Raw genomic sequence first — 25,094 nt, 5'->3', positions numbered from 1 at the left:
CCAGCACTTTGGGAGGCTGAGGCGGGTGGATCACGAGGTCAAGAGATCGAGACCATCCTGGTCAACATGGTGAAACCCCGTCTCTACTAAAGATACAAAAAAAAATTAGCTGGGCATGGTGGTGCGTGCCTGTAATCCCAGCTACTCAGGAGGCTGAGGCAGGAGAATTGCCTGAACCCAGGAGGCGGAGGTTGCGGTGAGCCGAGATCGTGCCATTGTACTCCAGCCTGGGTAACAAGAGCGAAACTCCGTCTCAAAACAAACAAACAAACAAACAAACAAACAAAAAAAACATTTATCACTCATACATCTGGTGATCAGCTAGGCAGCTCTGCTGATCTGGTTTGGACGTGCTACATACCTGGAGGTTGGCTGGCTATTGGTTGACTTAGTCTGATCTTTGCTGGGAAGACTAGGGCATCTGAATCAGCTCCTTCAGTAGGAGAGTCTGGCGTGTTCTCATGGGTGATGGCAGAGGCATGAGAAGGGTTGGGGGGCAGACACACCTGACAGTCACAACTTAAGCATACTCTGAGAATGAACCCTATTGTCAAAGAGGAATCTGGGAGTGGGCAACCTAGAGATTCACTCCTTATCCATGGACATCTGATCCCCACGGCCCACCCCTTGGAATGCAGACTGTATGGGGGATGGAGGCCCTTTGCTTGGGATTAAATGGAGGTTGCTGGTTTAACTGCTCAATGGTTTCTTCTTGCCCACTGCCCAGATAGAGCTGATTTATTGAGATGGGGAATTGCAGTAGAGGAAGAGTTTTAGACATGTAGAGCTGGCTAAACAGGACACCAGAGTTTTATCATTACTCAGAGTAGTCTCCTTGAAAATTTGGAGGCTAAGGTTTTTCAAAGATAACCTTTGGCAGGGAGGTGGGTGGCTAGGGAATGGGTGCTGCTGATTGGTTGGAATGCAATCATAGAGGTGTGGAAAATGGTCCTAGTGTGCTAAGTCTGCTTCTGGGTAGGGGCCACAGGCCACTCGGTGGGTCCAGTGGGGCCATCAGGTCATCAGGCATGCAAAGGCTGGCTGGGTGCAGTGGCTCATGTCTGTAATCCTGGCACTTTGGAAGGTCAAGGTGGGAGGATTGCTTGGGCTCAGAAGTTCAAGACAGGCCTGGACAACATAGTGAGACCTTATCTCTACTAAAAATTTAAAAGATTAGTGAAGTATGGTAGTGCGTGCCTATAGTCCCAGTTACTGGGGAGGCTCAAAGGTGGGAGGATCCTTTGAGGCCAGGAGGTTAAGGCTGTTGTGAACTAAGATCATGCCACTGGACAACAGAGCAAGACCCTGCTTCAACAACGACAACCCCCGCAACCCCAAAAAAAAGAGGAAGAAGAGAAAAGAAATGCAACGGCCTGAAAAGACAACTCAAAAGGTCAACCTTAGGTTCTACAATAACGATGTTATCTGCAGGAGTAATTGAGGAAGTTGCAAATCTTGTGACCTCCAGAATAATGGCTGGTAATCATTTATGCCTACATCTTAGCAGAATTCAGGCTTCTCTTATCTGCCTAAGCTGGTGGTCTTTCATTAGTTTTTCCAAGGTGATTTTGTTTGGGAGAAGGGCTATTTTCGTTTAAGTTATAAGCTAAATTTCTCCCAAAGTTAGCTTGGCCCAAGTCCAGGAATGACCAAGGGCCGTTTGGAGGTTAAAGGTAAGATGGTGGTTGGTTAGATCAGATTCTTTTCACTGTCATAATTTTCTCACTGTTAAAATTTTTGCAAAGATGTTTTCACGACGTGGAGGTTGCTAGGTAAAAATGCTGTATGAATTGCATGCCTTTTTTTTTTTTGAGACCGGGTCTTGCTCTGTCGCCCAGACTGGAGTGCAGCGGTGTGACTGCAGCTCACTGCAGCCTTGACCTCCCAGGCTCAAACAATTCTCATGAGACAGTATTAATACAAGTTGGTCACAGGAGAACAGAAAATTCCAGGCAGCAGTTTCACATAACTAGCAAAAGGAAACTGTTGAAATAGCTGCAGAAGCTAGGGGCTAAGACTCTGAAAAACCAGGGTGTGGGCCAAGCTGGCTGAGACCAACTGGACCCAACATGAAACTAGAGTTGACCTAGGTTTCTCCTAGGACCTCATTATATGCTCATTAACATACAAATTACACATCCACCAGCACTGTGGCAGTTCTGAGAATACCCATATTTGGTATAAAAATGAGTGACACCACCATTCTGAGAAATCTTTTTTCAGGAATCTTAATGAATAATGAATATTCAACCTCTTGGTTAAAGAAATCCATATAGGTAGAAATGCCAAACTCCGCTGTGTGACGTTTTCTCTTGACTCAACCCATACTCCCCTCTCTTGAGTGTGTACACTTTTCAGTAAATCACCCTACTTTCACTTTTTTTTTTTAAGATAGGGTCAGCTGGGTGTGGTGGCTCACGCCTGTAATCCCAGCACTTTGGGAGGCCAACGCCGGTGGATCACCTGAGGTCAGGAGTTCAAGATCAGCCTGAACAACATGGTGAAACCTGTCTCTATTAAAAAAAAAAAAAAGAGAGAGAGAGAGAGAGAGAGCGTCTCACTCTGTTACCCAGGCTGGAGGGCAGTGGGGCTACCTTGGCTCACTGCAACTTCCATCTTCTGGGTTCAAGCAATTTTTCCACCTCAGCCTCCTAAGTAGCTGCGACCACAGGCATGCCCCACCACACCCAGCTAATTTTTGTAGTTTTAGTAGAGACAGGGTTTCGTCATCTTGCCCAGGCTAGTCTTGAACTCCTGGCCTCAAGTGATTCTCCCTCCTCAGTTTCCCAAAGTGCTGGGATTATAGGAGTGAGCAAACACGCCTGGACTACTTTCACTGTTTTTTGACTTATCCTTGAATTCCTTCTTGTGATAGTGTCAAGAACCTGGACACTGGCCAGGGTCAAGGTCCCACTGACATTTGTGGACCTCCCTGAGTCCACTGGTGTCACCCCTGTCTGAGCCTCGAAAGTAGCTAGGATTACGGGTATGCACCACCGTGCTCAGCTAATTTCTTTTTAACTTTATTGTATGTAGAGATTGGGTCTCACTTTGTTGCCCAGATGGATCTCGAACTCCTGGGCTCAACTGATCCTCCCACCTCGGCCTTCTAAAGTGTTGGGATTACAAGTGTGAGCCACTGCAAGTCACATGACTAAACTCAGAATCAGAGTGATGCAAAAGTTTTGTGACAAAGTTTTGTGACAAAGGATGTGGATATAGAGAAAGGTGAAGAATCGGTGTCACTTGTGAAATCTACAAGGGAATAGGTCATGCCAATAAAAGGAGCTGATGTCTATGACAGACATCAAAATTCAAGTTCTGGCTGGGCACGATGGTTCACGCCTATAATCCCAGCACTTTGGGAGGCTGAGGTCTCTACTAAAAATACAAAAAAAAAAAAAAAAAAAAAAAGCAAGCAAACAAACAAAAATCTCAAGTTCTTTTCATGTTTCACACCATCTGGGACCCAGCTGAAGGAGCAGTTCCTGAGGATTGGCCTCTGTCCTCACGCAAGGGATTCAGTAGAATGTCAACTCCATGAGAGCCGAGGTCTTCTTTATCTGTTGTCATTTTTTGCTTCTTACCTTGTCTTTATTTCAGACAAGATTTTATCTGTTTTGTTCATGTAACCTCAGTGCCTAGAACAGTGCCTGATACGTAACAGGTGTTTAACTAACACTGATTGAATGAAAATTGATTTGTGAACTTACCTTAGGCATCTAACTAAAGATGTCTCCCTTTTTGGGGGAGGCTGCGTGGTATGGAGGAAAGGACCTAGATTTGGAGGAAAAAAAAAAACAAAATGAGTTAGAATCTGGGCTTCATTTACTCTGAGTGACCTTGAGCAAATTGTTCAACTTCCCTGAGCCTCAGTTTCCTGCAGTGGAAAACCTTTGTGGTGACTTTTCAGTGCACCCTTCCCATCTTTCTGGTAATGGCCCCTGCTGTGGTCACATGCTTGATACAATGGAGTTTCTATAACCATGTGAATCTGTCTCCCTCAACCCTGCCTGGCTGATTGGATTAGGGATATGGATCTGACTCGCATTGGCCTATTGGAGTCCCTTTCCTGGGAATTTGGAATTCCAGGCTTAGTCTTAAACAGAGGAGATAGGAACTCAAGAGCTGCCTATGACCATTTTCCACCAGAGAGAGCTGATATGCAGCAAGAGAACAGAATAAAACCTTCATTCCAGATTATTCCTTAGGCCCAGCTGCCTCTCAGACAGCTAGACATGTAGCTAGGTAACCACTGGTGAAATGGTTAAGGGCACAGTCTCTGGCTCCAGACTACCTTGACTCAGATTCTGGTCTTGCCTCTTAGTAGCTGTGTGACCCTGGGTGAGTCATTTAACTTCTCTGTGACCTGGTTCTTACCTATATAAAATGGGAGTGACATTATTATCTACTGCACGGGGTTGCCCTGAGGATTAAGTAAAGACATAGAATAATACCTGACACATGGTGAGTACTAAGTAAATATTATCTTCTGTTTTTTGTTTTTGTTTTTTTTTTTTGAGATGGAGTCTCACTCCGTCACCCAGGCTGGAGTGTAGTGGTGTGATTTCCACACACTGCAACCTCTGCCTCTCAAGTTCAAGCAATTCTCTTGCCTCAGCCTCCTGAGTAGCTAGGATTACAGGCATGTGCCACCATGACTGGCTAATTAATTTTTGTATTTTTTAGTAGAGACGGAGTTTCACCGTGTTGGCCAGGCTGATCTCAAACTCTTGATCTCAAATGATCTGCCCACCTTGGCCTCCCAAAATGCTAGGATAATAGGCATAAACCACTGCTCCCAGCCACATTATCTGTTATTATTATCCATGTCCCTGGATTCCAGGCCACACATTTTGATTTTTAAAATTAACACCCCCTTTCTCCCATGTTTTGGGAACAGCTCACTTCACAGAATTGTTGATTCCAATGCAAAGAATCTGAACTCATACCTTTCTTCACCTGTGAAACGGTGAAAGTGAAGAATCTCAAGATCTTAGAGGGGCAGAGAGGATTACATGAGACTGTATAGCTCTTGACACCACTGTAGGTACTGGGTATTTTCTTTTCTTTTCTGAAATGGAGTCTCACTCTGTCACCCAGGCTGGAGTGCAGTGGCGCAATCTTGGCTTACTGCAACCTCCACCTCCCAGGTTCAAGTGATTCTCCTACCTCAGTCTCCTGAGTAGCTGGGATTATAGGAACCTCCTACCACACTCGGCTAATTTTTGTATTTTTATTAGAGACTGGATTTCACCATGTTTGCCAGGCTGATCTGGAACTCCTGACCTCAGGTGATCTGCCCACCTTGGACTTCCAAAGTACTGGGATTACAGGCGTGAGCCAACGCACTCAGCCGGTACTGGGTATTTTAATGCTCCCCATTCTTCTTGCCCTAGGTACCCCAGAATCTGGTCATTTTCACACACCTTGGCTGGGCTGGGACTGAGTGTGGGAGATGGTGCCGCTGGGGTGGAGGCACTGTCTTTCCAAAGTGAGTCTGATCTGTTTGACAAGGTTCTTAGAAGCACACATCTTGACACCTCATTCTGCAGTCAGGGGAGTGAATCAACCATCTTGAGTGCTTTCCTCGGGAAGATTTCACCCCTGGATGCACTCTAGGTTTTCTCATTGCTGGGAAAGTGACTCAAGGTACAACAGCTCTCGTGGGTGGAACAGAAGTCCGAGCCCAGTTTTCCTCATCTGTACCCTGCCGTGCAACCCCCTCCCAGGTCTCCTTGTAATCTACACAGGAAGGAGAGAAAGATGTGCTGTGGGCTTCAGGGAACAGAGGGCAAGAGACTTGGAGATGTGGATGGATCCTCTTGTCTCATGTGATAACATCCCAGGACAGAGAAAAAGTCTGTGATGAGCTTTCTTCCCCTGGACCTGCTTCCTCAGCCTTCCTAGCCCCTCCCTTCAAGGTCTCTCCTGTCAGCCCACCCAGTTTACATCCTGGACCAAGTCCAGCAAGGGCATGGGGTGTGGCTAGATGGGGTGGGAGATTCCAGGATCAGTTTTGCCTTTGCCTCCTGTATCTATTTGCTTATGGGCTGGTGGACAGGAGGGTGATCCCCAGAAAGGGGACAGATGTTGTCATGGTCTGTGATCTTGCTCCTTTTCGCCTGTGGAGAAAGCGGTTGTGGACACACAAAAGGCCATGGAGTGTGGAGGGAGAGAGAGCCTCAGGAAGAATAGCTAATGAATGCTGGGCTTAATACCTAGGTGGTGGCTTGATCTATCTATGCAGCAAACCACCATGGCACACGTTTATCTGTGTAACAAACCTGTACATCCTGCACATGTAACTCCGAGCTTAAAGTTGAATAAAAAAAAAGAAAGAAAGAAAAGGCCATGGAGCATTGGAGGGTACTTTTAAAAAACCCACAAATCACAATGCTGCTGTCTTCTCCCATACTGCTATAGTACTTGATTGCCATTCCGCCTCAGTTTTCCTATTTAGTTCTTCAGTTGTGACTAAACAAAGCCTCAGACTTTGTATATTACCTATCTCTTAGCTGCATCAGTTAAAGACCTGCTAAGGCCATACCAAGTTCCCACTCCTCCTTGGATCCCAAACCCAGGACTGCCTGATTTCCCAGGAAGTGCCTCTGGAGCTAGGTCAGGGTCCTCTAGGCTCAGCAGTCAAACATCCTCCCCATCTCCACCAGCCCAGCATACCCCATGCCTGAGTTGACTTTAGTTTCCATATTTATAAAAGACTAGTATATACTTCCTAGAATTGTTTTGAGGATTAAATAAGATTATTTGTATTGAGTATATAACATAGGACCTGCTACAAAGACAGACTCAAAATATCGGAAGGACTACAGACTCTAGAATCAGACACACTGGGCTAGGATTCCAGGACAGTGATCACTTGTTGTCTGACTTTGAGCTGACCACTTCCCCTCTCTTAGTATCAGTTTCCACACTTGTCAAAGAGTCTACTGATCCCCTGTCTTGAAGATGGGAGGCTTTAATGAGACAACCAATCTATAGTATATATATACATATATTCTATGTATCTTGTTCAGTTCCCTTAGCTTTGACACTTATAGATCTGAAATATGGAAATGCCCCAGAGTGATCATAATTTTAACATTTGAGATAAACTTTTTTTTTTTTTTTTTGAGATGGAGTCCCGCTCAGCTACCCCAGGCTGGAGTGCAATGGTGCATTCTTGGCTCACTGCAACCTCCATCTCTCAGGTTTAAGAGATTCTCCGTCCTCAGCCTCCCAAGTAGCTGGGATTACAGGTACCTGCCACCATGTTTGGCTAATTTTTTTGTATTTTTAGTAGAGATGGGGTTTCACTGTGTTGATCAGGCTGGTCTCAAATGCCTGACCTCAGGTGATCTGCCCACTTTGGCCTCCCAAAGTGCTGGGATTACAGGCATGAGCCACTGTGCCCAGCTGAGATAAACTTTTGATGAAATTTCAGATCAATTTCTAGCACATTGTAGAGGCTTGAGTAGTGGCTATTCCTGCTCCTTCTTCATACACTACTGTAGAAGGAAAAAGAATTCTGTATCTTCATTGTTCTTCAACGATTTAAACCTTCCCTTGCCCTATAGCTGTTGAGCCCTGGTAAATTACTTTATTTCCTGTAGTCCCAGTTTCCCCATTGGGTGTACAAGGAATAAAATAGCATATACCACCTAGAATTGTTTTGAGGATTAAATAAGATTATTTGTGTTGAGCGTATAACATTTAGGACCTGCTACAAAGTAAGTGCTCAAAACACTTGTGACTTGCAGGTCATTTCCAGGTTGTTGCTACTTTGTTTCCTCTTTATTATAATTTAATTAGAGTAAGTTCTGGGGAAGGAATTACCACCGGGTAAAAGGTATTGCCAAAGTGTTTTTCAAACAGTAGTGACAGTTACGACAACACCAGCAAATTATGTAAATACTATTTTGTTCATATCTTTGCCAGTACTGACTGCTATAATTATTTTTAGCTTTTACTAATATATAAGGTGCTTCATAGCTGACTTATTTATTGTCCCTTTAGTAGCAAAAGTGGACAGGTTGAGCTGGTCAGCAAAATTTATTGGAACTGGGGAGGAATAACTTTCTTTGAAGAGGGAACTTAGGAAGAGAAAAACATACACAAACTTTGTAAATATCTTGAAGATTGAGGATGTTGCTCTTCCTGTCAACTGCAGCTACTTCTCTTTTCTGAGATATACAGCTCTATGTATCTTGTTCAGTTCCCTTAGCTTTGACACTTGTAGATCTGGAATGTGGAAGTGCTCCAGAGTAATCATGATTTTAACATTTGAGATAAACTTTTCTTTTCTTTTCTTTTTTGAGAAGGAGTCTCTCTCAGCTACCCAGGCTGGAGTGAAATGGTGCATTCTTGGCTCACTGCAACCTCCGTCTCTCAGGTTTAAGAGATTCTCCAGCCTCAGCTGGGATTTATAGGCATGTGCCACCACGTCTGGCTAATTTTTTTGTGTTGACCAGGCTTGTTTCAAACTCCTGACCTCAGATGATCTGCCCACCTTGGCCTCCTAAAGTGCTAGGATTATAAACATGAGCCACTGTGCCCAGCTGAGATAAACTTTTGATTAGATTTCAAATCAATTTCTATGTCCTTTGTAAGATACATTTTATCATGACTTTATAATTCAGAAGAGAAACTTTAATTTCTGTAGAAAATTATAGAAGATGCTGAGACTACTCTGTATAAAATGAGGGGATGGAAGATTGAGGTGAGGTCATCTCCTAAGGGGCCTACATTTAAAAAGAATCAGCTTCATGGACCTACAAGGCTTGACTGGCAAAATGTGTCTTGGAAGGAGGATGAATTCAGCCAAGACCAAAAGAGGCTGGGGAAAGGAAGTGTGAAACTCGTCTCCAGGGGAGGCAGAAAATAATGTGGAGGAAGGAGTGGCGAATATTCAGTATCACTTCCAAGGTTTGAATCCCAGGTCAGCTACTTCTTAATTGTGGAAACTTGAGCGAAACAGGGCCTTGACCACTCTAAGCCTCAGTGTTCCAGTCTGCAAATGCGGTAATACCACTTGCCTTGCATGACCTTGAGACGATTCAGTATATAAGGCAGCTGTCACAGTGCCTGCATGGACAAGTGCTAAATAAGAATGATTGCTAACATTTAGTAACATGCCAGGCATGACTCTAACTGCTTTACATCTATCAACTCTATGAGGTTAAGAATATTCATAATCCCATTTTAAGACTAGAAAGGCTAGGGGCGGTGGGTCACCCCTGTAATCCCAGCACTTTGGGAGGCTGAGGGTGGATCATGAGGTCAGGAGTTCAAGGCCAGCCTGGCCAAGATGGTGAAACCCCATCTCTACTAAAATACAAAAAATGAGCCAGGCATGGTGGTGGGTGCCTGTAATCCCAGCTACTCGGGAAGCTGAGGCAGAGAATTGCTTGAACCCGGGAGGTGGGGGTTGCAGTGAGTCAAGATCGCATCACTGCACTCACTCCAGCCTGGGCAACAGAATGAGACTCTGTCTAAAAAAAAAAAAGAAAAGAAAAGAAAAAGAAAGAAAACTGGGGCATAGAGACACTTAAGTCACTTGCTTCTGGTTATATAGTACCTGGCAGGTAGGGATTCTGAACGCCTATCCTATTCTGCCCCATACACTGAAGACAGGTCTAGACAAGAGGGAGTGGCCAGCTTAGGGAGGATTCAGTCTGCTATCAACCCTAGGAAGCCCGCTCTGGTGGACACAAATGGTGGAAAGGGATCTGGCAGAAAAAAATGCTGATAGTGGGCTCAAGTACAGAACCAGGTAGTACTACGAGCTTCTCAATATTCTGCTTGTTCATCCCAGGAATCTGGTTGGTGGCAGGGAGCTAAGAATCCAAGAGAAGGAAACTGGAGCTAGAGTAGACCAGAAGCCAGACATTCATTGGCCTCCATACTCAACTACATGCTGAAATACTGGAGGGACTCTGTTTCTCACTCTTCAAGGGCTGTGAGTTCAAGCTAATTGTATTTTACTTCCCAATAATTAATATTTTCTCCATCTGAGCAGCTCCATGTTTTTTTCCTTCATTAGATTATCACTTGCATTGCTTTGCATTTTTCTTCTTTGGCATTTTTACTTGTTACTGTCTGTCTTTCTCACTAAAATATAAACTCCATGGAGGCAAGGAATACATCTGTCTCTGTCATTGTTGTCTCCCTAGCTTCTGGCAGATTCTAGGTGTTTAAGAAATATTAGGCTGGGCATGAGCCACCACGCCTGGCCAGCACTTCTTACCATTATCTCTACCTCTTATCTGAGGTAGGCACGGCTGGAGGTGACATATGATTTAAGTATTTTTCCCACATCATTAAATAAATCTTGGACTGCTTCCTTTGAAAAGTCTCTTGAAGAAATGTTACCCACAGCGGGTTGTTAATTCCTGTGTGTATTACTCACAAGAGAAAACACTTTGCTTAACACAGGGAGCATGCCTAACACAGGCCACCAGGTCATGTCATGGGTGGTGGTGAATTAGATTAGTCTGGAGAGCCAAGGTATCTAGTTGGGATAGTTCAGTTGCAAATAAAAGAATCCTTCCCACACACTAGCCTAAGCAGAAAGGAAATTTAGGGGGAGGAAAAAGGGGGAAATTTGGATGAACTCAGGGGCAGGAAGTAGATAGGTCTCATGAAGAACTAAAACCAGGAACCGAAACCTTCCAAATAAATTCAGACTCCTACTCCTCCTCACCACCCCCTCCACTGCTGCCCTGGTTGTAGCCATCATTCTCTCCCACCTGGAATATTGCAGCATTCTCTCCACTTCTCCCCTTACCCGCTACGCAATCCATTCTTCACACAGCAGCTAGAGTAATCTTTTAATAATGTATGATTTTATTGTTGAGCCAGGTGCAGTGACTTGTACCTGCCACTCCAGCTGCTTGAGAGGCTGAGGTGAGAGGATTGCTTGCGCCAAGGAGTTCCAGGTTGCAGTGAGCTTTGATGGCAACACTGCACTCCAGCCCAGAGTGGGACACTGTCTTTAAAAAATCAAAGATTGTAAGCCTGGGCAACATAGTGAGACCCCATCTCTACAAAAAATTAGCAGGCCATAGTGGCCCATGCCTGTAGTCCCAGGTACTTGGGAGGCTGAGGTAGGAGGATTGCATGAGCCCAGGAGAATGAGGCTGCAGTGAGCCTTGATCATACCACTGCACTCTAGCTTGGGTGGAAGAGCCAGAACCTGTCTCAAAAAAAAGTTGAAAAGCATTGTGTTGTTTCTCTGCACAAAACCTTTTAGTAGTTTTCATGGTGGGGCATGGTGGCTCACACCTGTAATCCTAGCACTTTGGGAGGCCAAGGCGGGTGGATCACTTGAGGTCATGAGTTCGAGACCAGCCTGGCCAACATGGTGAAACCCCATCTCCACTAAAAATAAAAATTTAGTGGGGTGTGGTGGCACATTCCTGTAATCCCAGGTACTTGGGAGGCTGAGGTGGGAGGATCACTTGAGCCTAGGAGGTGAAGGCTGCAGTGAGCTGTGATTGTGCCACCGCACTCCAGCCTTTGTGACAGAGTGAGACCCTGTCTCAAAACAAAACAAAAAACCTTTCAGTAGTTTCCAGTTTCTCATTATGCCTAATTCCTAAAATAATATCCGAATTCCTTACCAAGCCCCACTGTGATATGGCTCTTGCTCAATCACTGTCCCTGACTGTTACTCCAGTAATGAGGCTCTCTTGTTGTTGCTTGAATGAATACACAGTCAGCCCTTGATATCCACCAGGGACTGATTCTAGTGCTTCCATGTTTCCAAAATATGTGGATGCTGAAATCCCTGATGTAGAATAGTGCAATATTTGCATATAACTGACACACATCTTTCTGTATACAGGCATACCTTGTTTTATTGCGTTTCACTTTATTGCACTTTGTAGACTTTGTTTGTTTGTTTGACATAGGGTCTCGCTCTGTCACCCAGGCAGGAGCACAGTGGTGCAAACACAGCTCACTGCAGCCTTCACCTCCTGGGCTCAAGTGATCCTCCCAGCTCAGCCTCCCCAGTAGGTGGGACTACAGATGCATGCCACTACACCTGGCTAATTTTTAAATTTTTTTTGTACAGACAGAGTTTCACTTTGTTGCCTAGACTGGTCTTGGATTCCTGGGCTCAAGCAATCCTCCTGCCTCAGCCTTCCAAAGTGCTGGGATTACAGGCATGAGTCATCATGCTCAGCCTGTAGATTTTATGTTTTTAACAAATTGGGGCGCTCATCTCCCGCCTGCCGGACTGGCTCCATTCGCTCTTCTGGAAGGAGGAGATGGAGCTGAGCCTTGTGGGGCTGCAGTACTCAGGCAGGACCACTTTCGTTAATGTAATCATGTCAGGTCAATTCAGTGAAGCTCTGATACCCACAGTGGGCTTCAACATGAGGAAGGTAACTAAAGGTAATGTCTCAATAAAGATCTGGGGCATAGGAGAACAAAACCCGATTTCGAAGCACATGGGAGCAGTATTGCAGAGGAGTCAAGGCTGTTTATTGACTTGATAGATGCTGCATATCATGAAAAGATAGAAGCTTCCCAAAATGAGCTACATAATCTTCTAGATAAACCACAGTTGCAAGGAATTCCAGTGCTACTGCTTGAGGACAAGAGAGATCTTCCTAACACCTTGGATGAGAAACAGCTACAGTAATTGAAAGAAGGAATCTGTCTGCTATTCAGGATAGAGAAATTTGCTGCTATTCAATTTCTTGCAAAGAAAAGGATAATACAGATATCGCACTTCAGTGGCTTATTCAGCATTCAAAATCTAGAAGCTGAAGCATCTCCTGAAGTCTTCCATTCCTTCTTGGCTATAATCCTAGAATTACTGTCCGTTCCTTTGATGTAATTGCTAGAATACGGTCCTTCTTAAGCCCAAGGAATTGCCTTTTTCAGAGTTTATTTCTCATGTGCACTGCTGAAAATGAGTATCCCTAATCCTTCATAAAGAATCAGCTAGAGTTGTCATGATAAAGTCAGCACACACAGAAAGGTTTCTTACACATGCCTTAAACCATCTGCAGAGCTTTAAAAAAAAAAAAAAAAAAGCAAAAAAATCCAGACATGGTGGCTCACAGCTGTAATCCCAGCACTTCGGGAGGCTGAGGCAGGAGGCTGAGGCAGGAGGCCAAGGCAGGCAGATCACAAGGTCAGGAGTTCCAGACTAGCCTGGCCAACATAGTGGAACCCTGTCTCTACTAAAAATACAAAAATTAGCCGGACATGGTGGCACACACCTGTAGTCCCAGTTACTCAGGAGGCTGAGGCAGGAGAATTGCTTGAACCTGGGAGGCAGAGGTTGTGGTGAGCTGAGATCTCGCCACTGCACTCCAGCCTGGGCAACAGAGTGAGATTTCGCAAAAACAAAAACAAAAACAAAACAAAAACAAAAAACAAAAAAAAAACCCACGCATTTTTGACCATCTTAAATCAAGAAAATTGCACACATTTCCGTTCTGATCTTTCTGGGTCAGATTTTTATATTGTTTTTCAGTAAATGTCTACCTATAATATTTCACTATAGAGTCCAGTAGCTTAATACTGACACTGACTTGATACAGCATGAAGTTTCTAGTGCCACACACACTATTTAGAAAACCTTTACGTCTGAATGACTCATATAGGATATATGTAGACATATTGTTTATCTTATCACATAGATGCATGTGAAATGTATAATTACGTAAATCTTAGGAATCCAAAATGGTCTGCAGAAAGTGAGCAGAGGCACCAGATCAGTGTTGGTTCTTTACACTGATCAGATTCTACCTGATGAATATGAAAGGCATTCTGCTTTCTGAGAACTCTTCATCACCTGATGGCAGTTGGGATCTGGAAGAACTAAAGCATGCCGTTTTGTATCTGTCCAGGTCATTATTTTCCATATTTTGTTTTTTGTTCCTGGCTCAGCATACTTTTTTAAGGCGTTGAGAATTGAAGATTTTCTCAAAAGCTTTCATGAATTTAGAGCATTCCACCTAATATAATGAAACCTGTTAAGAATGTCAGACTTTGTTCAACCATCTGTTCGTTCCATCTCCAATCATGAAATCAGTACTGATGCATGGCCCTCTAACTCATGACTTTTTATATCCAATCATAAAGCTGACTTTCAGCACAAAAGATACTTATAAACAAATACACATTTTTTATTCTTCTCTCTTATTGATGTAAGGTTTGGCACTCTTTTGACTGGTGCCATTAGACTTTTTTTTTTTTTTTTTTTTTTTTTAATGGAGTTTTGGTCTTGTTACCCAGGCCGGAATGCAATGGTGCGACCTTGGCTCACTGCAACCTCCGCCTCCTGGGTTCAAGCAATTCTCCTGCCTCAGCCTCCCGAGTAGCTGGGACTACAGACGTGTGCCACCATGCCCAGCTAATTTTTTTGTATTTTTAGTAGAGACTGACTCAGAGAACACTTATTAAAGTGCCCTTCTAAACAAAGGACTAAGTACACCAAATCTTTGTCCTTAAGCCCCACAAAGAAGGAGCAGAAACTTGAAATTACAGGGCTTTTTTTTCTTTAACAAAATTAAATTCTTAGACTGGTCTTTCTTTCTCACCAGTTTTTGTAAGCTAAAGAGAACAGAATAATAGGGCTGGGCTCAGTGGTCTTGAACTCTTGGCCCCTGGTAATCTGCCTGCATTGGCCTCCCAAAGTGCTGAGATTATACAGGCGTGCTGGGAGGCCGATACAGGCAGATTATAGGAGGCCAGGAGTTCAAGACCAGCCTGGCCAACATGGCAAAACCCTGTCTCTAATAAAAATATGAAAATTAGAGTCAGAAATTGCTTTGTGTGTGTGTGCTTTATATGTATAAAGCAGTTTTGGGCTGGGTGTGGTGGCTTACGCCTGTATTCCTAGCACTTTGGGAGGCTGAGGTGGTAGATCACCTGAGGTCAGGAGTTCGAGACCACCCTGGCCAACATGATGAAATATAGTCTCTACTAAAAATACAAAAATTATCCAGGTGTGGTAGCACACACCTACAGTTATAGCGACTAGGGAGGCTGAGGTAGGAGGATTGCTTGAACTGGGATGTGGAGGTTGCAGTGAGCCTAGATTGAGCCACTGCTCTCCAACAGTGGCACTCCAACAGGGCAACAGAAAAAGACCCTGCCCACCCCCCATGAAAAAGGTAGTTTTGAGATATAATTCATGTAACTTTTATTTATTTATTTATTTATTTTATGGGTTTTTTTTTTTTTTGAGAAAGAAAAAAAGAATAATAAAAAGAATAAAGAAGAGGAAGAAAGAGAAAGAAGAAGAGGGAGAGAGAATGGGGGTATTGCTTTATTGCCCGGGCTAGAATGCAGTCTAAATATGGGTATGCCTATAATTGTCCTTAATAATGGAGACATAAAATAAAATGAGGGAAGAGAATAACAAACAAGGGGCCAACCAACATTTCGTTTAAACTTCTAAGTTGATATGATGTGGTACTGATAAGAGTGTATATTTTGTATATTTAAAGTGGAGAGTTCTATAAATGTTAATTACGTTTACTTGTTCCAGATCTGAGTTCAAGTCCTGGATATCGTTGTTAATTTTCTGTCTCATTGATCTGTCTAATATTAATGTTGAAGTCTCCGACTATTATTGTGTGGGAGTCTAAGTCTCTTTATTAGTCTTATATGTCTGGGTATTCCTGTATTGGGTGCGTACATATTTAGGATCTTTAGCTCTTCTTGTTGTTGCATTGATCCTTTTATCATTATAGAATGTCCTTCTTTGCTTCTTTTGATCTTTGTTGCTTTAACAACTATTTTATCAGAGGCAAAAACTGTAACTTCTGCTTTTTATTTATTTATTTTAGCTCTCTGCTTGGTTGGTAAATCTTTCTCCATCCCTTGTTTTGAGTCTTTGTGTATCCTTGAATGTGAGATGGGTCTGGATGCAGCATACTGATGGGTTTTAGTTTTTTATCTAAATTGTCTGTCTGTCTTTGGATTGGGGGATTTAGTCAATTTAAATTTAGAATTAACAATGATATATGTGAGTTTAATACTGCCATTTAATATTAGCTGGCTATTTTGTCCATTAGTTGATGTAAATTCTTCATTATATTGATGCTCTTTTTGGTATTTTTTTTTAGAAAGGCTGATACTGTTTATTCCTTTCTATGTGTAGTGGTTCTTTCAGAAGCTCTTGTAAAGCAGGCCTGGTGGTGATGAAATCTCTGAGTGCTTGCTTGTTCACAAAAAACTTTACTTTTCCTTCACTTATGAAGCTTAGCTTGGCTGGATGTGAAATTCTGGGTTGAAAGTTCTTTTCTTTAAGGATGTTGAATATTGGTCCCCACTCTCTTCTGGCTTGTAGGGTTTCTGCTGAGAGATCTGCTGCAAGTCTGATAGGCTTCCCTTTGTGGGTAACCTGACCTTTCTCTTTGGCTGCCCTTAGTATTTTCTCCTTCATTTCAACCTGGGTAAATCTGACGATTATGTGCCTTGGAGTTGCTCTTCTTGAGGAATATCTTTGTGGTGTTCTCTGTATTACCTGGAGTTGAATATTATCTTGCCTTACTAGGTTGGGAAAATTTTCCTGAATAATATCCTGAAGCGTATTTTCCAGCTTGGATTCATTCTCTTCGTCACATTCAGGTACACCTATCAAGCGTAGATTAGGTCTTTTCACATAGTCCCATATTTCTTGGAGACTTTGCTCGTTCCTTTTTATCCTTTTTTCTCTAATCTTGTCTTCTTGTTTTATTTCATTGAGTTGGTCTTCGACCTCTGATATCCTTTCTTCTGCTTGATCAATTCGGCTGTTAAAACTTGTGCATACTTCACGTAGTTCTTGTATTGTGTTTTTCAACTCCATCAATTCACTTATATTCCTCTCTAAATTGTGTATTCTTGTTAACATTTCGTCAAACCTTTTTTCAAAGTTCTTAGTTTCTCTGGATTGTGTTAGAACAAGTTCTTTTAATTCACAGAAGTTTCTCATTATCCACATTTTGAAGCCTGCTTCTGTAATTGGAACACACTCGTTCTCCATCAAGCCTTGTTTCGTTGCTGATGAGGAACTGTGATCCCCTGCTGAGGGAGAGGCGTTCTGATCGTGGGTATTCTCAGCCTTTTTTGGCTGTTTTCTTCCCTTCGTTGTAGATTTATCCATGTGGTCTTTATAATTACCGTCTTTGTAATTGGGTTTCTGAGTGGACGTCCAACTGATTGATTCTCAGCGCCGAAATCTGAGCAACCCACTGTGCCGACTAAATCAGCGGCGTTAAGATTGATGGTGCTTTTCTGACTCTGCACCAAGAACCAACGCTCCGAGGCGCGGCAAAACCGCCTCGCCGGTCACAAGAGTCGCGCTGGCGACCCGTGGGGCTCCTCCGCTGGGAATCTCCTGGTGCGTGCGCAACAAGAATTCATGTGAAGGTGTGGCGTCCTCTCCTTTGCGCTTTCACTGGGAGCTACAATCCCGAGCTGCTAGTGATCAGCCATCTTGGATCTCTCTCTCATGTAACTTTTAAAGTCTACACTTCATTGGCTTTTCTTTTTCTTTCTTTTTTCTTTTCTTTTCTTTTTCTTTTTTCTTTTTTTTTTTATTTTTTTTATTTTTAAGATAGGGTCTTACTCTGTTGACCAGGCTGGAGTGCAGTGATGCAATCATGACTCACTGAAGACTCAACCTCTTGGGCTCCAGGGATTCTCCCACTTCAGCCTCCTGAGTAGCCAAGGACTACACGTGTGCACCACTATGCCCAGTTAATTTTTTTTTTTTTTTTAAAGTAGAGACAAAGCCTCACTATGTTGCCCAGGCTGGTTTTGAACTTCTGGGCTCAAATGAGCCTTCTGCCTCGGTCTCCCAAAGTGCTGGGATTACAGGCGTGAGCCACCACAACCTTAATGGTTTTTAGTATATTCACTGACAAAGTTGTGTAACCACCACCACTAATTTCACCACCTCAAAAAGAAACCCCATAACCACTAGCAGTCACTTCCTATTCCTCCTTACCAGCCCCTGCAACCACTGCTCTTAGCAAGGGATCTTAGGGGAAAATATCCAGTCTTTCGCAAGTAAGTGTGATGTTAGCTGGGGGTTTTTGTAGACATCCTTTAATCTTTTAGGAGGTTGAGAAGGTCCCTTTTCTCCCTAGTTTGTTGAACGTTTTTATCCTGTTAGATTTTGTCAAATGTTTTTAGCCATCTATTGAAGGGGTGGTTTTTAAATTCTTTATTCAATTAATATAGTGTATCACATTGATTGCTGTGTAAATATTAACGTAATGGTTTTAACATACTCTTTGAAATCATATTTGTTTGTAAGCTCAGGTGAGCCAAATTTTAAGAGCATTTCATAGCTGGCAATTCAGCTTACACAACTCTAGGCTTGTTTAATTAGGTTAACAGATATTTTTTTCTCTACCAGGTTTTTCTTTTTGTTTTCCAGAGACAGAGTCTCACTCTGTCACCTAGGCTAGAGTGCAGTAGCACCATCTCGGCTCGCTGCAACCTCTGCCTCCCAGGTTCAAGCAATTCTCCTGCTTCAGCCTCCCAAGTAGCTGGGATTACAGGTATGTGCCACCACATCCAGCTAATTTCTGTATTTTTTAAGTAGAGACGGGGTTTCACCATGTTGTCCAGGCTAGTCCTCAACACCTGGCCTCAAGTGATCCATCTGCCTTGGCCTCCCAAAGTGCTGGGATTACAATTGTGAGCCATAGTGCCTGGCCACTACCAAGTTTTTCTGAAGAAGAAAATTCACTGTTAGTGAAGGGGTTCAGGACATGCCACCCCAAAATATGCCACTTTGACATATTATTTTGAGCTGAAGGTACTTGAGAAACAGCAGGTGCAGGAAGAGCCCTCTGAACTTTATCTTTTTACCTAAAAGCAGATCATAAAATTTCCCATGAGAAAGGTGCCCTCTCTGTACCAGGAAGAGAACATTTCCATCACCAAAGACTGGGGATTGATGGTGCAGTGGGCCTGTACAGATGACCTACTCAACCCCATGTATTTCCTAGTCATTGTCCCACAATTAACTGCCTTTAGTCCAAGCCTCTTTGTCTTGTCACATCCCCACCATTTGTCATTCTTCTTTTTTTTTTGAGGTGGAGTCTCTCACTGTTGCCCAGGCTGGAGTGCAGTGGCACAGTCTTGGTTCACTGCAACCTCTGTCTCCCATGTTCAAGTGATTTTCCTGCCTCAGCCTCCTGAGTGGCTGGGACTACAGGCACCTGCCACCGCACCCAGCTAATTTTTGTATTTTTAGTAGAGATAGGATTTCCCCGTGTTGGCCAGGCTGGTCTTGAACCTCTGACCTCAGGTGATCCACCCAGCTTGGTCTCCCAAAGTGCTAGGATCACAGGCGTGAGCCACCGCGCCCGGCCTGTCATTCTTTTCTTGTTGTTGTTATCGTTGTTCTCTTTGTAGGTGGCTCAGACATCAGTTCACATCACCCACCAATTTATTATTCTTTATGTAAAAAGGCAGGTAAGCTTTTGGGCCTGATTACTTCTTTGGGTTTTCACTTTCCTTCTGACTCCTGTGTATACATAAAATATTTTAAAAATTCATATGCCTTTCTTGTGTTACTCTATTTTATGTCTGTTTGATATTAATACTTACGCCTGCCATAGAACCTAAGAGGGTAGAAGGAAGTTTCTTCTCCCCTAAAGGAGCATATACAGTATGATGCAAAAATGAGATACTGGGCTTTTCAGGAACTGTCTCTGTTAATCTCTCTGTAGCTGAAAAAAGCTATAACACACACGATGACATGTTGTCCTGGGCCGTGGCCTAACTGGTCAAAATGGGTCTCAACACAAGGTCTACTGACTCCTCAGGGCTTCCATAGTCAGCAAAGCTACTGTGAAATTGATCACTGGTCTCTAGCGGGCAGGAGTGTCCTCTCTTGACAAGAAAACAAAATAAGGTTAGGATAGAGATAATGATCTGTAGGAGTCTACCTTCTCTTTCTCCCTACCACCCCGTCCTGCCTCCAGTTCTCTATTCTGGAACATTCTGCCCTGAGAGGAGAAGTTGCTGCTGCACATCTTGCTCTGGATGGAGAGAGTTGTGCATTCAGCTTGCCCAACTACCATTTTGAGGACATCTTCTAGTCTTGTGTCCAGCACTCCTTCCTTGGAGGAACTTCCCCCACCCCCACCCCATGTGACACTCACAGGGCTGCCAATCACCTCTCTGACCACAGGAGTGACTCATCCTGGGTCAGCTGGACTTTCTCAGGACTTTGGAACTGTGGAGACTCTCAGGGATGGAAGGAAGTGGGAGCTGAGTCATTTGATATGTTTCCTCTAAAGCAGTACTTCTCATAAGGGGGTCCCTGGACCTGCAGCAACAGCATCTGGGAACTTGTTAGAAATACAGATTTCCAGGCCCACCTCACACCTGCTGAATTAGAAACTCTGGGGATAGGCCCCAGCAATCTGTGTTTTAGAAACCCCTGTAGGTGGTTCTGCTGCATACTAGGGTAACCCCAAGTTTCTGTAAGTGGGATTCCCAGAGTTTACCTGTGTCTTTTTTTTTTTTTTTTTTTTGGAGACAGAGTCTCTCTCTCTGTTGCCAGGTGCCGAGCTGGAGTGCAGTGGCGCGATCTCAGCTTACTGCAACCTCCGCCTTTGGGTTCAAGCAATTCTCCTGCCTCAGCCTCCCAAGTAGCTGGGAATACAGGCATGCGCCATCACGACCAGCTAATTTTTGTATTTTTTAGTAGATATGAGATTTCACCATGTTGGCCAGGATGGTCTTGATCTCCTGACCTAGTGATCCCCCTGCCTCAGCCTCCCAGCCTACCTGCATCTTATCCTTTCCGTGGCCTTGGCTGTTGAGATCTTCCTTAGATTCTTTGGTCTTCCCAATGTCCTTCTAGTAAATTAGTTGTTTTGTTTGAGCAAGTCAGAGTTGTTTTCTGTTGCTTGCAACCTAAAGACCCTGACTAATGGTCCTCCCATCTAATTCATATCTACAGAGATCCTTCTTAAACCATGGGCCTTCCTGCTGTATGTAGGCTGCAATGGTTCCACTTCACTCTGGTCTTTGTATTTTGCTTCAATGCCAAACCGTATTAACTCCAAAGCAGAGCCCATCAGGGCTTCTGTCCTGCCTATTTATTCAGTTGCCTCCCCAGTAATGCAGGTCTTTATAAAAACATCACCTATTCCTCCATTTATATGACTCCTCCCTTTTTTCATCTTAGCTCCCAACCTCCTTTTTTTGTTTTAAACTATTAACAACAGCCCGATGGCATAATGAAGTTATTTTTTCATATATGAGTTAAGGAACAGAATAAGCTGCTTTAGTAAAGAGGCTAAAAAATACAGAATAAATTTATTCACTTATTTATTACTGAGACAGGATCTCATTGTGTCTTCCATGCTGGAGTACCATGGTGTGATCATAGCTCACTGTAACCTCAAACTCCTGGGTTTAAGGAATCCTCCTGCCTCAGCCTCTGAGTAGCTAGGACTTCAGGTGCTCACCACCATGACTGGATCATGTCTCAGTGCAGCCTCAACCTCCCAGGCTCAAGTGATTCTCCTATCTCAGCCTCCCGAGTAGGTGGGATTACTGGCATGGGCCAACATGCCCAGCTACTTTAGGGTCTCACTATGTTGCCCAGGCTGGTCGTGAACATTTGGGCTCATGTGATCCTCCTGCCTCCACTTCCCAAAGTGTTGGGATTATAGGCATGAGCCACCATGGCCCAGCTAAATTTATTTTGAATCTCTTGTTTTACAGATTTTGTTTGTTTTTCTCCTTTTGTCTTTTGTTGTTGGTTTAGCTCTTTAAGCATATGGGTGATTCAGGATGAGTGCAGAGGTGCATAAGGGGCTCTGCTCCAGGGAGTCATTTGTGGATACAGGTTTCTTCTATCTTGTTGCTCTGCGGTCTCCAAGGATACCATTGAAGCATCTATATCCAAGCCTGTGGGAAGTCAGGGAAAGAGGAAGTAAATGGCTAACAATTTCATTTTAGGAAATAATGTAGAAGGGATGATCACGTCAATCTATACATTTTCCGGTGGTGAGTACTTAGTTACATGGTCACACCCAGATAGCTACCATGGCAACAGTGACCATGAACTGTGATGGTCACACCCAGATAGCTACCATGGCAACAGTGACCATGAACTATGATCTGGAACTGGGCAGCCATATACCCTGCTATATCTTGGGGTGAAAGTTATTTTATTACTAGAAGAAAGGGGGAAATAATGGATAATGGAGATAATTAGCAATCTTTTCATGCTTTCTAACTCTGAGCCTTGTATCCAAGCATTAAAAGGTTAAAATGCCTTCACAGGGGCTAGGCAGGTGATTAACTGAGTAAAGCAATCTAAAAGGAGTGAGATGACTGTGACAAAATAAGAAGCACTGTGCCCTGTCTAAAGGGGTTAACCGCTAGTTGATCCCTTCCCCTTCTTCCTTAACAGAACTCCAAGTTTGTTTGAGTGCCCAGCCTTGGAGCACAAATCATACTTTTCAATATCAATCATGAAATTCTGTTTTTAGTGTCTTCAGCCTCTCCTGTGTCTGGGAATGTTCATATGACTCAGACAGTGGGAGAGTTAAGGAAGTCTGGTGGGGGACTTCTAGGAAAGCTGTGGCTTTCCTAGTAGAGTCAGCCATGACTGGGGCATCCCCGTACCTGTTCTTCCTGCTTTGAATGTGAGTGAGATGCCTGGAGCTGGGGGAACCATCTTATGACAAGCAACAGGGGAAAGCCAAAAGTGGTGATACTGAGCTAGAAACAACTAGGGCCATGCCAGGCACGGTGCCTCACGCCTGTAATCCCAGCACTTTGGGAGGCCGAGGTAGGTGGATCACGAGGTCAAGAGATCAAGACCATCCTAGCCAATATGGTGAAACCCTGTCTCACTAAAAATACAAAAATTAGCTGGGTATGGTGGTGCATGCCTGTAGTCCCAGTTACTCAGGAGGCTGAGACAGGAGAATCACTTGAACCCGGAAGGTGGAGGTTGCAATGAGCCAAGATTGTGCCACTGGACTCCAGCCTGGTGACAGAGAAAGACTCTGACTCAAAAAACAAACAAACAAACAAAAAACAAAAAAGAAACAACAAATGAACTGGGGCCAGAATCTGCCTGCCTGCCTCCAGGCATCTTATTATATGAGTAAGGCAAAAAACCAAAACACCTGTTTGTTTAATGCAACTTAAAATTGGCTTATCTGAACTTCATGGCTGTTCAAAACTGATTTAACCCTTCCAGAATTTTTTTCAAGTTTCATTTATTTATTAATCAATGTACTTGCCAACACATTACATCAACATGATTTCATGTATTTAGAGGAGAAATATTTCCTGATTAAATGGAAAATTGTGCAGATGACTTCAGCAAGACCTTCATTCGAAAGCAGCTTTAATAGTGAGACATTTCATTTACAAATCTGGACCTTCTTTCTTCAGTTTGCTATAATCCGCATTCACTGAGCAGAACTTTGATGGATCATTGGAACCCAGTTTGTTCCAGGGCTCTGGGTTATTCTTTCTTTCTTTCTTTCTTTTTGAGACTGAGTCTCACTCTGTCATCCTTGCTGGAGCGCAGTTCTGCGACCTCAGCTCACTGCAACCTGTGCCTCCAGAGTTCAAGTGATTCTCTTGCCTCAGCCTCCTGAGTAGCTGGGATTACAGGTGCACACCACCACATCCAGCTAATTTTTTGTATTTTTAGTAGAGACAGGATTTCATCATGTTGGCCAGGCTGGTCTCGAACTCCTGGCCTCATGTGATCTGCTCACCTTGGTCTCCCAAAGTGCTGGGATTACAGGTGTGAGCCACCACACCTGGCCTCTGGGTAATTCTTTTTGTCTCAACTAACATGTGGATTGAACAGTGCCAGACTCAAGAAATACAGTGCTGCTCTAATACCTTCAACTCCAATAAATACAAAGAAGGGATCAAGCTCAGATGTTCTAGGCCTGACTGAGGATCTGCTGGAACTTGTTTGCAGCAAGGGTCTCCGATTTGAAAGGAGAAAACCAGCCTAGCTATCAGGCCCTGGACGAAGTAGTATCTGCCCCAGTTATTTTAACATGTATATTAACTTTGTGTAAAGATAAAATGCATACACTGCTTTGTAACATTAAAAAAAAAAAAGTACTGGCCAGGCGCAGTGGCTCACGCCTGTAATCACAGCACTTTGGGAGGCCAAAGCAGGCAGATCACAAGGTCAGGAGTTTGAAACCAGCCTGCCGAGAGACCAGCCTGGCCAATATAGTGAAAACTGTCTCTATTAAAAATGCAAAAATTAGCCAAGCATGGTGGCAGGTACCTGTAATCCCAGCTACTCAGGAGGCTGAGGCAGGAGAACTGCTTGAATGCAGGAGGCAGAGGTTGCAGTGAGCTGAGATGGCACCATTGCACTCCAGCCTGGGCAACAGAGCAAGACTCTGACTCAAAAAAGCAAAAACAAACAAACAAACGAAAAAAACCATAGTATAAGCGTCTTTCCCTGCCATTTAATATTGTTTAGCATTTTTCATTTTAATGACTGCAGAATATCCACTGCATGTGTATAACTTAGCAGCTAATCAGTCCTTTATCATTGGACACTCAAGTAGTTGTTTTTATTTTTGCTTCTGAGAGGGCTGTTTGCTATTATAACCAATGCTATAACGGACTACCTTTTAACTAAGCTGCTTTTTTTTTTTTTTTTTTTTTTTTTTTGAGCCACAGTCTCACTCTGTCACCCGGGCTGGAGTGCAGTGGTACGATCTCGGCTCACTGCAACCTCCTTCTTCCGGGTTCGAGTGATTCTCGTGCCTCAGCCTCCCTTGTAGATGGGATTACAGGCATGTGCCACCATGTCCAGCTAATTTTTTCATTTTTAGTAGAGATGGAGTTTTGCCATGTTGACCAGGCTGGTCTCAAATGCCTGATCTCAAGTAATCAATCCGCCTTGGCCTTCCAAAGTGCCGGGATTACAGACAGGAGCCACCGTACCTGGCCTTAACTAAGCTTCTTAATATACTCTTGTAATTACATTCTTCACTTTCCAGAAGTGAAATGGCTGGGTCGAAAAATGATAAATAGCAATCTCTTTTAAGTAAAATGATACACTTGCTTTTGTTTCTGTTTCTGCCACCTTGCGTAACTAACCA

General features: G+C 43.6%; 2 pseudogenes; one reads left to right on the top strand and one right to left on the bottom strand.

Annotated features, from left to right (window-relative positions):
- The window catches only part of LOC120366114 (glyceraldehyde-3-phosphate dehydrogenase pseudogene), a 448,321-nt pseudogene that overhangs the window by 111,911 nt on the left and 311,316 nt on the right, over positions 1 to 25,094 (bottom strand).
- LOC101043433 (ADP-ribosylation factor-like protein 8B pseudogene) lies at positions 12,213 to 12,777 on the top strand (annotated as a pseudogene).

The sequence above is a fragment of the Saimiri boliviensis genome, chromosome 11, assembly GCF_048565385.1.
Source record: "Saimiri boliviensis isolate mSaiBol1 chromosome 11, mSaiBol1.pri, whole genome shotgun sequence".
Classification (NCBI taxonomy): Eukaryota; Metazoa; Chordata; class Mammalia; order Primates; family Cebidae; genus Saimiri; species Saimiri boliviensis.
This window is presented reverse-complemented; position numbering and strand designations above follow the sequence as displayed.